This window comes from Calidris pugnax, unplaced genomic scaffold (assembly GCF_001431845.1).
Source record: "Calidris pugnax isolate Ruff unplaced genomic scaffold, ASM143184v1 scaffold1, whole genome shotgun sequence".
NCBI lineage: Eukaryota > Metazoa > Chordata > Aves > Charadriiformes > Scolopacidae > Calidris > Calidris pugnax.
In genome coordinates this window covers 3,422,581-3,435,582 of record NW_015090800.1, presented here as the reverse complement: position 1 = coordinate 3,435,582, position 13,002 = coordinate 3,422,581, and the positions used below count along the sequence as shown (strand labels likewise).

Sequence of the window (13,002 nt, the reverse complement as noted above, 5' to 3'; positions counted from 1 at the left end):
GCTTTGCACAATGTGGCCTTCTTCCAAATTAATCTAAAATATTTTAATCCCTCTGGAGTTTCTTTATCCTCTGCATCTGTGCTATAGTGGAGACACATTTTTAACATTTCTTTGAGGAAAATTACCTTTCTTTCCCTCCAACTGTACTCAGCAAGGTCAATGGAGCACTGTTATATGCTATTTAAACATCTGAGATTCATCATATATCTGCACACCAGAAAGAATCATCATAAAAGGTCTAATGAATTCCGACTGCTAGCCAAGCAAGGGAGTTCCCTTACGGATACCGAGTATTAGAAACAAAGAATACATGCAAAAATACAGTTTTTTACACTTTAGCTTAATGCAATTAAGAATTGAAGTGCCCCTTACTAAGGGGGCACGGAATGTTTGTGACCCCCAGAATAATTTTGGCAAATCAAACTCTGTTCAAGCCAAATTCTGAAGTTGTTACATGGGCCAAGATGGTTGCTGGGTCTGCCTGGGAGTAAGGGGCCTGCTTGCCCTGGGGGACCAGCCGTGGCCTGAGCAGGAGCCTGGAGGGGCTTCTTGCTCCTGGGGAAGGAGATGCTCCGAGTCACAGTCAAGCTCCAGAGCCCTCTGGCTGTGTGCCTACATTTGGTTTTAAGGCCTTTTTGTTTTCTAATTCAGTAGCAAGTTTATGGGACTGAACTTATTTTATTACCTAGGAACTTGAAATACTGAGGGAGGCCTAGGTGGTGGGTTTGTTTTTTTTTTTTTATATTTCAATTTTTATAAAATTATTTTCCAGGCATTTTAAAAGCCAGTGCACCTCCTTCAGCTGCCAGTAGTTCCAGTCAGTCTGAAATGGCCACAGGGAGCAGCTACAACTCTGATGTTTTGGAGGTTTTATCTGGGAAACTGTTATAGGGGGTGTTTTAATCTGAAATACTGTTCTATAACTATTATACTCTTATAGATGACACCAGGGCTGGCTTAATACTGGAGTTTATTCTAGACTCATTCTTCATGTGAATACTGCTAGGTCATGCAGTTCAGAGAGCTTTAACAAAGTTCAAGTAAGCAGTTGAACCTCTGATGGAAAAACGATATGCTGAACACCTCATTTCTGTGAAGGCACAGGGTTTTTACCCCAGTGTTTTGTTGATTTTTTCTTGCTACTGGAGTCCTGCAGGGGCTCCAGAGAAATGAGCTTCTCTGTTAACCTGCTCCAGGCTGGTGTTGGCCTTGTCCTTAATCCCATTGTGCTCTACTTTTCCCAGCTGTAATGTACAGGTAACAGTGCTGGTCTCCTGCACCAAGGGGATGCAGGGCTGTGGGCTGATGTGCCAGGATAATGATGGTCTGAATGAAAGCATCTACTAAGATCAATCACCCCAGGCTATCCCTGCCTTTGAATGAAGAACCGTGCCTACCCCAAACACGCTTTCCCCATCTTTTCATATAGTCAGAAGTATTTTGGGACCGTTGCAAGCCATACAGTAATGGAATACATTCCAAGTGCAGCAGGAGACCACATCGGGGGGAAAAACTCATTAAGTGCCAAGGGCATTTCTTTTACTTTTCTTACTGGGACTGGAAAATATTCCCTAAATAATACATCTGGATGTAGAGGAGTAGAGAGGGGAAAGATGAAAAACAATCCTTTAAATTCAGTAGGAGCCTACTTTAATGGCTTGTTTAATCTGCCAGCTGGCACAGTGTTGACTTCTTGCTACACATTCTTTAAGGAGACCTATGTAGTTCTTGGAACCAAGTTCATATTAAGTTGTAGAAACTTAAATATTAATAAATTGGCAGGACTGCTTTTTGGTGCTTAATAGAAATCAAGAAACTGCTTAGTCATCTCCAAAGATATTTCTGTCTCCTTTTAAATGTAAATACCAAAATAATATGGACTTAAAGCAGTAGCAAAGATAGTAAAAATCTGTTCTGAATATGTGCCCTCTCTGAAGTATGTGCACATCCTTCAGACTTTGCAATCATATGTGTTCCTCTTCCCTATAGAACACTTCGCTTTGGGCAGAGTTTTTCTAATGTCATTTGTGACATCATTTGGTTTCAAAAAAGCACATTATGGGTTTGTGTCTTCTCTGACACTCCTTGGCCAGGAGAAGAACCGGTGCCATCTTTATGTGGATTTTTATTTGGGGTGTCTTGCAAGTGGTATCACTTAATAGGTGCTCTAGGGTATATAGAACATGTATTTTATATGACTGTAAGTGTTCATACTTTTGTTTTTTACCTGGCTTTGTGTGAAGGTATATGGGTGCAAACAAGCGCAAACTTGAAGCATAGTGTCAGCTATATAACTAACATTTATACTTTCTGTTCCTAAAAAGTTAGGCTGCATCAAGAAGCATGTCTTCTGTTTTCAATTACTTTCAGCATTGGAAAACCAAAGGAGAAAAGATTTAACTGCAGACCAACCTGTCTTTTATATTTAAGGAATCCTTTAATAATATCTGAAGTGACACTTGTCAGTATTTACAAGTCGTAAAGGTTTGATTTGGTCCAGGTAAGCACTGAAAAATCTGGCTAGTTCACTCATGTTTACTTATGAATTTCAGGTCTGGCTTTTATTTTCTTTATTCACCTTAAGGGTGTGAACTATTTTCAGGTTTTTTATCCGGAGTATGGATTGTAAAAATCCTTCAAGTTTTGCAAACATAATGATCTGGGATTTTAGTTTGATCCTTCTCCGTACGTCTTTTCCAGAGTCTATTTCTTATTTCAGACCTCTTTTCCCATCGTTGCCTTCTGTTCCCTTGCCATCCTCATACTTTTTTCCATGTATTTAATAGGGTATCCTTGCAGAGATTGTCTCACTATTTTTGTACTCCACTCCCTTAGAGCCATCAGATGTGGTGAGTTGTGAAGCATCCATCCACCATCACCACGTTTTGGTGCACAAAGAAGGCATAAGATTGGAAGTCTGAGCTCAACAATTATTTTTTTTTCTAGCTAGTCGATAACTAAAGATGAGGTGACTGAGTTATGAAAAACAATTTGCCTGGTAATCATAGGCTGCTTTCCTATTTGTAGAGCATTTACAAACAGATTGGAAGTTTTCTTCCCTTCCTTCCCCTTTAACCTTTGTATTTATGATTTTGGCCAACACTGTGTACACATACAAACCTGCTCTGTGTGTTGACTGTCAAAAATGTGCTTCATGTGCATTCAGTGCCCAGAACTTAGACTGTGAGCAGAGCCATGAGTGCTCCGTGTCTCATTCTGAGCTGGGTGGACCTAACATGGCAACAAGGGAGGCTGGAGGAGACCACATAGGGGTTTTGAATCTTTAGGGAAAGGTAACAGATAATTCGCAGTACAGATATATATTTTTTTTCCATTTATTTTTTGAAGGAAAATTAAACATTTGCTTTTCTGGACCACACAGACATTGTCTAAGGCACTGTTCCTAAAAAAATTAAACAACTGTAAAATTTATTGGCTTGATACAGTGCTCAAGCCTAACTTTCCTTTGTCACGTTAATACACAGTAAGTATGCATGTCTGTGTGCTCTCAGTATTAAGTGTGCAGGATACTGTCAGGTCTCACCTGTCTTGTTTAATTGCCTCTGAGCCAGGTTCTGTTGAAAGTTTTGAGGATGCTCTTCCCCTGCAGGGCGAAGCAGTGCATACAACATACAGTATCATACATATCAGTAACATACAATGTTACTGATGCATTGCTGTCATGGTATTTGCTGGCAACAAGTATTTGTGCCTGAATGTCTTGATAGCAGTCAGATTATTGTCAAAATTGTTTAACAGCTTCTCTGTGTGAGTTTCATGAGGGGAGCTGGCAATATCGTAATCTTTCTGTAGCAGGTTTTGTGCTGGCTCATGCACAGCATGAAATTCTGTCATCTTGCCTATTGATTTTTTTTTTTTTCTTTTTGTTGTAAGAGAGCCTCACTGCTGCTGGGTCTTCTGGTTTGGTGACGTTGCGTTAGTCTTTCCTTGCTTTCAGCTAAACTTAGCATAAAGTCAGGTCTGTGATGTAAACTTCAAATATGGCAAATGGTTTGACGGGCATCTATTTTGCGGTACGCTGTTTGAAATGCCCTGTCAAAAGGCTCCATTTTTGCTGCCCTGCTTTACCTCTTTAAAGCTGGCACTGACCTCACGCTTCGGTTTTCAACCAAAATGACACAGAATTGCTGCTCATTAGAGACAAATTGATACAGCTACTTGGCAGGAAAGAATCTGGGCTTCATTTGTAAAGATGACTTTAAAAGCGTGAGCTGGAAAAGCCCAGTAGAAATTTCTGCAGCTGGATCCATTCCTGGTGGAATTCCACAGATTTCCATGATGTTCTGCCATTGAGTAATTGGACTTTCAGCTGCAACGTATCTATCACGGTGACATGCATTATGTCTGTACAAAGTAAGTGTACAGGTACTGGGCGGGAAGATGAATTAATTAAAGTTCAAGAGCAACAGGAACGACCTTTAACATTTATCATTCATTTCTTCTGAGGAAGTGGTTGGATTCAAAATACTTAGTGTCTCTTAGGGCACAGCTAGTAAGATCAGCAAATCGAAGAACTTTTAGGGGTGTGGTTTTGTAGTTTTTCTTTTTTCTTTAAAAATGCAGGGATGATGACTAAAACTTGGTATTGTTGCTTATCACTGGTTCAATAGAGCAACTGAGACCCCTCAACTCTCATTAGCGTTTATGATGCCCAGCACTAGGCAGCCCTGGATCCTAGGATTGCATGTTTTAACAGGAAAAGAAAAAGGGTTGAAAATACAAAAATGCAGCCACAGTAAGCTGGCTGCATTGTATCTTCATATTATTTTCTATTACTTTTTTATGACTGACTATGTAGCTTAATATATCATGATTTTGTATTTTGAAATGTGTTCCAGAAATATGTGGAGTTTCAAGTCTGGCTGAGTGAATGTTGCTGTTGGAACCTTACCTTAGACTTGCTCAAACATTTTATTATTTTTAACAGCGTTACCTTAGCTTTTTAATTCAGAACCTGAGCGATGCAGAGGAAGAGTGTGAATAGAGTGATAAAACATTCACGAGACCTACTTGGACACAAATAAGTTCAGACAACATGTTGTTGAAACAGTGTGTGTGAGCACGAAGGCCAACAGTGGTGGTGCAAGGGTAGGACAATAGAGGAACACCAAATGAGAGGGCTGGGAGCAGAGTGGCAGAAGTCAAGGAGGCAGAGAGGCACAGATACTTCCCATCCTTACTTCTTGCTGGCCCTGATCAGCTCCTTGGCTGGAGGAGGAAGCTTTTTCGTAGTTGTGGCAGCTTCTTCTGCCTGTGTGATATTCTTCCCCGTGCTCTGATTTTTCTCTAGTAGAAATCAACGGGAGAATTGGCATTGCCATTTACAGGGCAATAGGAAATACGCTCTCTTCTTTAATATGCCTTGATCATCTGAGCTGGACTTAACCTGTTTCTTAGTAATTCTTTTCTGCTCTTTCCTATTCTTAAGAAACAAATAGCTCCTGACTGGAAGGCATTGGCATGGGCCCTGCTTTTCTGTTCTTTGAGATTTCAGTGAGAGATGAAGCTGGCCAACAGCTGGGCCATTGCCACAAGTGTCAACAGTTGGGCCACAGATTTGGAACAAAGCATGCAGGAGGAATAAATGCATGATGTGGGCGTTCTTGTGATTAGATTAACATGGTGAAGCTGAAGACCTTCACTGGTAGAAGCAGGTAAAAGACAAGGGTAACTACTGAATTATAAACCATGAACCTACTTCCCAGTGTCTGAATGCAGAGGAAAAATGAATGCAAGTCAGACTTCATTTCTGGACTAAGCATTTTTACAAACTGTTTTGTGGACTATAAAATCCCTTCAATTTCAATGTGCTTTGTTCTTTGAGATAGAATTCTCATTGTCATTACCTGCGATATCTTCACTTATGATTAAGCAGGAGTAAAGGGCAATGCAGTTTTCAGCTGCCCTTTGTATCTGCAGCAAAGGCTAAGTATTTCCTCAGTGATAATGATATGAGCAAAAATAATTTGCTTCCCGCTGGTAAGGATTGCAAGAGTAAAAGGAATTCGGCTTTTATGTGTGTGTGCACAAAGCTATGAGAGGATGAAGTAGCCTGGTATGGCCATAATCTGAGATCACACCAGTTTCCAATGTGCAGGGAAAGCTCACTGATCTTTCGTAGCCTATATTAAATGAATTTGGCCTATGAGGGTGGAATCCAGTCCTGATTGAAGTCTCTGGGAAGTCTGCCAGGGATTCCAACAGGACCAGGATTTCAACTCTAGTCTGTATATGAATAATATTTCAGTATCTTCTGATCTTTGGGGACGACATATTTGAAATACTTCAGAGGACACTTGAAGGGGAGAGTCAAGGGTCAATCCTTCTAACATGAGAACCAGCGGCTGTGCCAGCGGCTTCCAGCTATGCCTTGTTTCTTCCTTTGTCTGCTAATGGGAAATGATAGACAAATGTCACTGAGATCAGGGGTGGGACCAGTATATGCAAATCCAAATGTCAAGAGAAAGCTCTGCCTGGCCCTTATGTCAATGTGCAGTAGGAGAAAGATGAGGAAGGAAGTGGGAGGAGTGGAAATGGCATACACTTAGCCTGTCCAAGAGAATAGAGACAAATGGGACTTTCCATTGCAACTGAGTGGCTTTGAGATGATAGATCCCACTGCCGCATGCTTAGAAGTGTATTGCAGTGTTAGCAGCAGCACACTAGATGTTTGTTAACACCTCTGGGATGGTGCAGCTCTGTAATAGCCCTTCCCCAGTGCTAAATTAGATCATGGATATGAGAGATGGACCTGAGCAGGTATTTAAAGCCATGGGTCTTTTAGTTGCAGACCCAAGGAGTGAACTCTGTGGCAGGGACAATGTCCCACAAAAAGCTCCCTTTCAACACTTTCATGTGGTTCACCTGGCAGCAGCAGGAGCTGACACTGGGCCTGGCACCTGCAAGGACAAGTGTGGCACTCACTGTGGTAACCTATGCTGTAGCCACAGTGGGTGGAACCTGTTCAGCACATGTTTGAATCAAGGGCCTGGACCATGGTGTGGTTCTGTGGCCACCAGTACTCTGCAGAGCACCACCTGGGAATCTCTAATCTACGTAATCACTACATAGCTTCCAAAGTGAGATTTTCTGATGTTAAGTGTAACTGCACTTGGTTGATTTGCCAACGATGAATCTTTCTTGAGAGCCTTAAGAAGTGTGGTCAGATGAAACAAGGCGCAGGCTAGATTGGAATAAAACTGTGTATTCCCGTGAGCTAATGGGATTATTTTGATTTGAGTCCCAAATCAGCTATTCTGTTTGGAAGGAATAAAGCTGCTTGTTACAAGTACATATATGTATGTGTATATATATGTAAAAGAGTTCATTATCTTCAGTGAACATTAATACTTGTCCGATTTTACAGTAACAATTGCAGATGTGGTTTTACATGAAAGGAACATTACAATCAAATTTACTGAGGAAAGAAGGGACTCTTTAAATGTATGCTTTACTATTAATATATATTCAACATTTCAGTTGAATGAAAGAGCACGCATGAGGTGTTACAAAGGACAAATCGATCCATTCAAGTCCACCTGTTGACTTCAAAGTCAAAGTTGCACCTGTTTCTAAAAGACCTGAGTGGCTCTGAATGCTTCTAATGCGGAATTAAAAGAGGAGTGGGGAAAATAATTTCCAAACATTTTCTGAAAAATGTTCATAGAAAACAGATTTATTTGTTTTGATTGAAGATAGATTAAGGAACTGTAATTCTCCCAGATATTGCAGTAGAATGCTTTTCATACCTGCATTTCATGGGTGCCAGATTAAACAAGTCACACTTAGACAATGAGTGTTGCTTACTGAGTTGCTCTCATCAGCAAAAGGAAAGATGCAGAGGCTCTGGTTTCACTTCTGACGTGGAAGAGGTATAAAGAAAGGGCAATGGTAGTCCTAGGGATACAGCAGATGTCATGGTATGTAGCCAGCTGGAGCCAAATATTCTTTGTTCTTCTCACTGACCAGCCCTTTACTGACATTTAAAAGGTCCACACCTGCACACCAGGGCATTGGGACCTGCTGGAAGTCTCAATTCATGTCAAGTTTTAATGAGAGATTTAATTTTTTTTTTTTGTGGGGGTATTACGAAAAAGAAAAAAGAGGACAGGGACAGAATAGCTAAGGTCTTGTGTCACACTTCCATGCTGTATTGAGGACAGGTCAGAAGTCGGAGGTTCACCTGGATGCGTGTAGACAACCTTTGTGTAGTTGGACTTCAAAGTCTTCCTTTTGCTACTCCTCTGTAAGAAAGGTTCAGACAGGATTTCCCTTTATCACCTTTTTTCAGCCCTTCTCTGCAGCAGTCATTTCTACTTGTAGGATATGGCTTTTTCAGTGTTGATGTTACAGTTACATCTAGCAGCTGGGACTGAACCTGGGGCCTGGTTATGCTTTAGCCTTCTGCAAATGCACAGTGGGAAGAATTTGCAATTGGTGGAGATAACATAAGGACTAAGAGGCACAGAATTGACTAAGGCTCAGTCCCTAAGGCCACAAAGTAAATCAAAGGTAGAACCAAACAGGAGTATCGCTGGTTGCTGGGTTCACCCTGAATGCTAGGCACTGGGTCATGGTATCTCATTGGCCTCCTTGTTCTGCGCTGGAGTTCTCCTGGAAATCCTGAAGGCATTTCTCTTTGCGCTGTTCCTGCCTCCTGCTGCTTGGGATGTGGAAGGGAGGAGAGGAGGGTGGGAGATGCTAGGAACTGGTCATGATTTCCTTTATGGAGAAACCCAGTATTGTCTTTTTTACTACTCCAGTCCTTTTCTGTCCTTCCTATGGTTCTTAAAATTTCTACCAGGTGCCACAGAAACCAAAGGCCAAATCTCCTTGCTCCTCTTCAGGTGAATGAAGCCATGTTCTGCCCTCATTCTTTAATGAAGAATAGGCCCAACTGCTGAGAGTGGGTCTGGTAAGAGCTCTGATCCATGCTCTCTTGCATGGGCAGTCATTGCAGCTTGCAATCTGCCTAGCAGTTGTCTGCATGAAGTTTGCCCTGGGTAGATGTGGTGCTTAGGGTCAAGGTTTAGTGGTTTTGGCAGTGTTAGGTTCATGGTTGGACTCGATCTTAAAGGTCCTTTCCAACCTAGACAATTCTATGATTCACGACACTGGAGCAGCGAGCGATCCCCTGTTAAGGGAACAGGTATGACTTTCAGGCTCTTTGGAGCTGAAGGTCACCAGGAGGAAATCTGCAACTGTTTAATTGTACTGGGAGGGAAGCGAGATGGCATGGGCTTGCACAATGCTGTCACCAGCTGTGGCCAGCACAGAGCTCTGTGGAACACACAGCCGTGCTATATTAGGGAATATGCTCTGGCTTGGAGTTTCTTGGCTCAACTAGGTCGAAGCTCGTGCAGAGGCTCAGCATAAACATGGCAGTCTGGGAGCTTATTCAGTGTAATGGAAAGGTGACTTGCAGGTCTTGAAAGAAAGACATTTCTGTTTGTTAAAGACCCGAGTAGCAGTTTGCATTTTCACTTGCTTGTTACCAGTCTAGCTCGTCTGTTTGTAAGCCCCCCTGTATGCTGAGCCGTCTCTGAAATCGGTGCTCGGAACAGGGTGAGGACAGTATTAAATCTGAGCCAGAGCAAGAGGTTATTTTGCTCTCCACACTGGAATTATACAGATATGTGGTTGTGTGTGTATTTCTATCTAGCCAATTTATTGTTTGTTTTGAAAGAGCATATTCCTGTTAGTTTTTATTAAAATATTTTGTCATATATTTACAATTACTGTGCATTCCTCTGATTTTCCACCTTGACGAAAGCTGAAAGAAGACAAAATTTCAAACTCTCTTACGGGCTGAGACATAAAGAGAAGTGGGATTTGCATGTGTGTGTTTTGTACCAGGAGGGATTAAATGTGACTGTCCTTGAAGGAAGCACTGTTTAGCAAGACGATGAAAAACTCAACAAATTTTAGCAATAAACCATAGTCAAGTGATGATCAAAGGCCCTATGTGAAGTGCAGAGATGAAAAGGAGAGACAGACTGGTACTGCTTTTGAAATGAAGAATGTTTTTGCAGGGAGATAGTATTTGCCGGGCACATTGCTGTAGTTCTGGTTCAAGTAATATGGCAACGCTGGTAAATGTTGGAGGTAAGTTATTTTGCTTATCAGTCTTCTCTTTGTCTTTCTTAGCATTTCTTCAGGAAGACCACAGGGTTTATCAGACATCCTGTGATCTAAAGGTTCAGTCTCAGAATCAAAAGAGATAGGGTCTCCTTGAAAAGGCCCTTGTATGTGAGGCTGTGCAAAATCTGACGTCTTGAGCAAGAATTATCTTCAGTAGTTTTGGAGAGGTATTTTAAAAAAACCCAACAAAACGAAGGTCAAAGATCTTTGTAATATTCTTCCATAGATCTTTCTTCGGAGTCTGGTGTTGGAAAACTCCTTAGAGTTCACTTCAGATTCTTTCATTATTATTTCAGTTGTGTAAAGGTTGAGAAGATGCTGAGCATCTTCTTTTGAGGTAGAAGCAACAAAATTATAATTTTTGTGGCGTACCTTTTCACAGTTCAAGAGTAACCTATATTCCAGTAACTTGCATACGTGTGTGGATGTCAGGGGAATGGAACCGGACAGATAGTTTCAGGTATCTACTTCTATTTGCTAATATATATATATGTATTTCTGCTTCTTTAGAATTTACTGATGACTTCTAGTTGAATTAGGTGAAAAGCATCCCTGGAAATAATTCAGAGAAAAAAAAAAAAGAGATCAAAACATTTTCCATCATACTTTGAAAACCAAAATTTTTATATTTACAATAAAATCAAAGAACTTTTTCTGACACAAAATTATTAAAAATATGTAATAGGATAAGAAAAAAAGCAGCACTCAAAGAGTAAAAAAAAAATTATTTGCACAACTGGGAAGGTCACACTGAGAGACATTTTCACATTTGGCTCTGAAGGCAGGCCCTGGAGTGGAGCTGGGTGGAGTGTTACATTTTGTCCCTGAATGTTTCCACTCAAGAACAATTTGAATTTTTAAAAAAGAAGCACCAAAATGTGCATCCTCCCAAAAGAAGGTTTGTAGAAAATTCTTCAAATAATTGGTACCTTCCTCTGTAAGCAAAGTAATTTTTTAATCTTCTGAGAGTCAAGGACACTCTGAGAAACTCTGACTTTATACTCTCTTTTTGTGGAATAGGAAATATTTTTAGAGAGAATGATGAAGTTATAGTCTAGCAGTTTTCAGAGACTGAAAGATAACGCAGCATTTTGTGGAAGACAGTGAACAGCACTGAGTACTTGACTTCTTCAAGCAGACCTTCTAGCTGATGACTCATTTTCTTGTGCTGATATGGTTTTGCTAACTAAAGGTCGTATTCTTGGCCTGGCCTCCATTTCCCAAGTGCCTTCCCCATTTTTGAGAAAAGGATTTGGCTTTCAAGTCATCTGAATGCCATGAAATGTCTGGACCTCAGTCCTTTGAGAGGAGACACTGTACTCTAATAAACCCCACACATCCTCCCAAGATGTCCATCTATCGGATCTTCATCGAACAACAGAAAAGCACCCTGTAGATGGAGAAAGGCTTGTTTCATCAGAGAACTTCTCCCGACTGCTGTGCAACCTCCCCTACACTCCTGGGAAGGAAAGAGGGAAGGTAGAACACAAATAGTTCTGTGTTGTTATTATTACCCTCCTCAGCTTTTCTCATGAGGAAGAGATCTTGAACTTTTGGAGATGAGACAATGTTGAGGACCATGTAGTAAGAGGAAAAGGTGAAGGTATTGGCTGGGACATTTGGAGAGGGGATGGGGGAAAGATGAGTGCACAGAATCTGGAGCTGGGGTGAGGGAAGCAGTGTACATTAATCAGGAGATATCAGAGAGAGGGATGTATCTGGCTGGGTAGGAAGTGTTGAAGATGCAACTAAATCAGATGTCATCCATGGGGACCTCCTTTGTGGAGGTCAAGTGGGGAAAAAACCTTCAGGATTCTCAGTTCTAGCACAAGTGTCAGCCTAACAGTCAGCTCTTTATATTTTAAACCCTGACAGTGACTCTGCTCCACAGACTAAACGCTGCTGCCTGGTGCAGCCTTCGTTCATGTGGACATGGTCATCTGCCCTCTCTGCACAGAAACCCAGCACGCTGCTTCCAACTTGCTCTCTGTAGTGTAACCATTCCTCCTTTGATCCTCCTCTCCCAGCCAGGGGGAACCACATCAGTCCTGCAACTCATGGGCCCTCTAGCAAAGGAACTGAGGTGGGATTTAACTGCACATGTAGGCTGAGATGAGAACACTTCTCTGGAGAAAATGGCACATTTGCTGTTCGGTGTTCTTCAAGGGGTACAGGGTGGTAAGAGTAAACAAAGAGAAGATTTGAAAAAAATGTCTTGTTACAACTTGTTTTTTATATATACTAATTGTGCATTCAAAAAAAAAAAAAAAGCACCAGCAGCAATTGTAAAGTCATTATCAGATTTTGCAAAGTTAACATTCCCTTTGAACCTCCACAAAACAACCCCAGCCAGCCAAACACGAAGAAAGTCAAAACAACAGCAACAACAACAACATTTTAAATCCCCCAATCCAGGAACGCATTAGAAAGAAAAACACCCCTAGGAAAAGTAAACTAATAAAATAACCTTCGCAAAAACCCTGCCCTCAGCAACGTTTTAATCCAAAAAAAAAAAAGGGGGTAGAAAAAGCCACGGATTCCCTTAAGTTATGAGAGGCTTCGCTGCTGCCAGTGATTTTTATGGGGAGGGCGCTTGGACGCGGCACCGGCGGGCAGGAATATAAAGCCACAAGACAGATCTGCATCTGCAGCCGGAGCGCTTCGAAATAATTTACTAAATGCACCTTGGCTTTGTTTCCTTTAAACGGCGAGCGGTTCAAACGCCACCTCTGAAAATTTCAGCCCGCGTCTGCACGCTGGCTTTCTCTGCGGCGTAAACGGCCGGTTTTGCACACACGGGCTGGAAAATGTTTTTTTGGGGAGGGGGAATGTAAAAAGGGG

The 13,002-nt window shown here is 41.5% G+C and overlaps 1 protein-coding gene across 5 annotated transcripts in view; it reads left to right on the top strand.

The window, feature by feature from the left end:
- Positions 1-13,002, top strand: part of CALD1 (caldesmon 1) — a 202,730-nt gene that overhangs the window by 88,722 nt on the left and 101,006 nt on the right. The gene's annotated exons all lie outside the window — the stretch shown is intronic.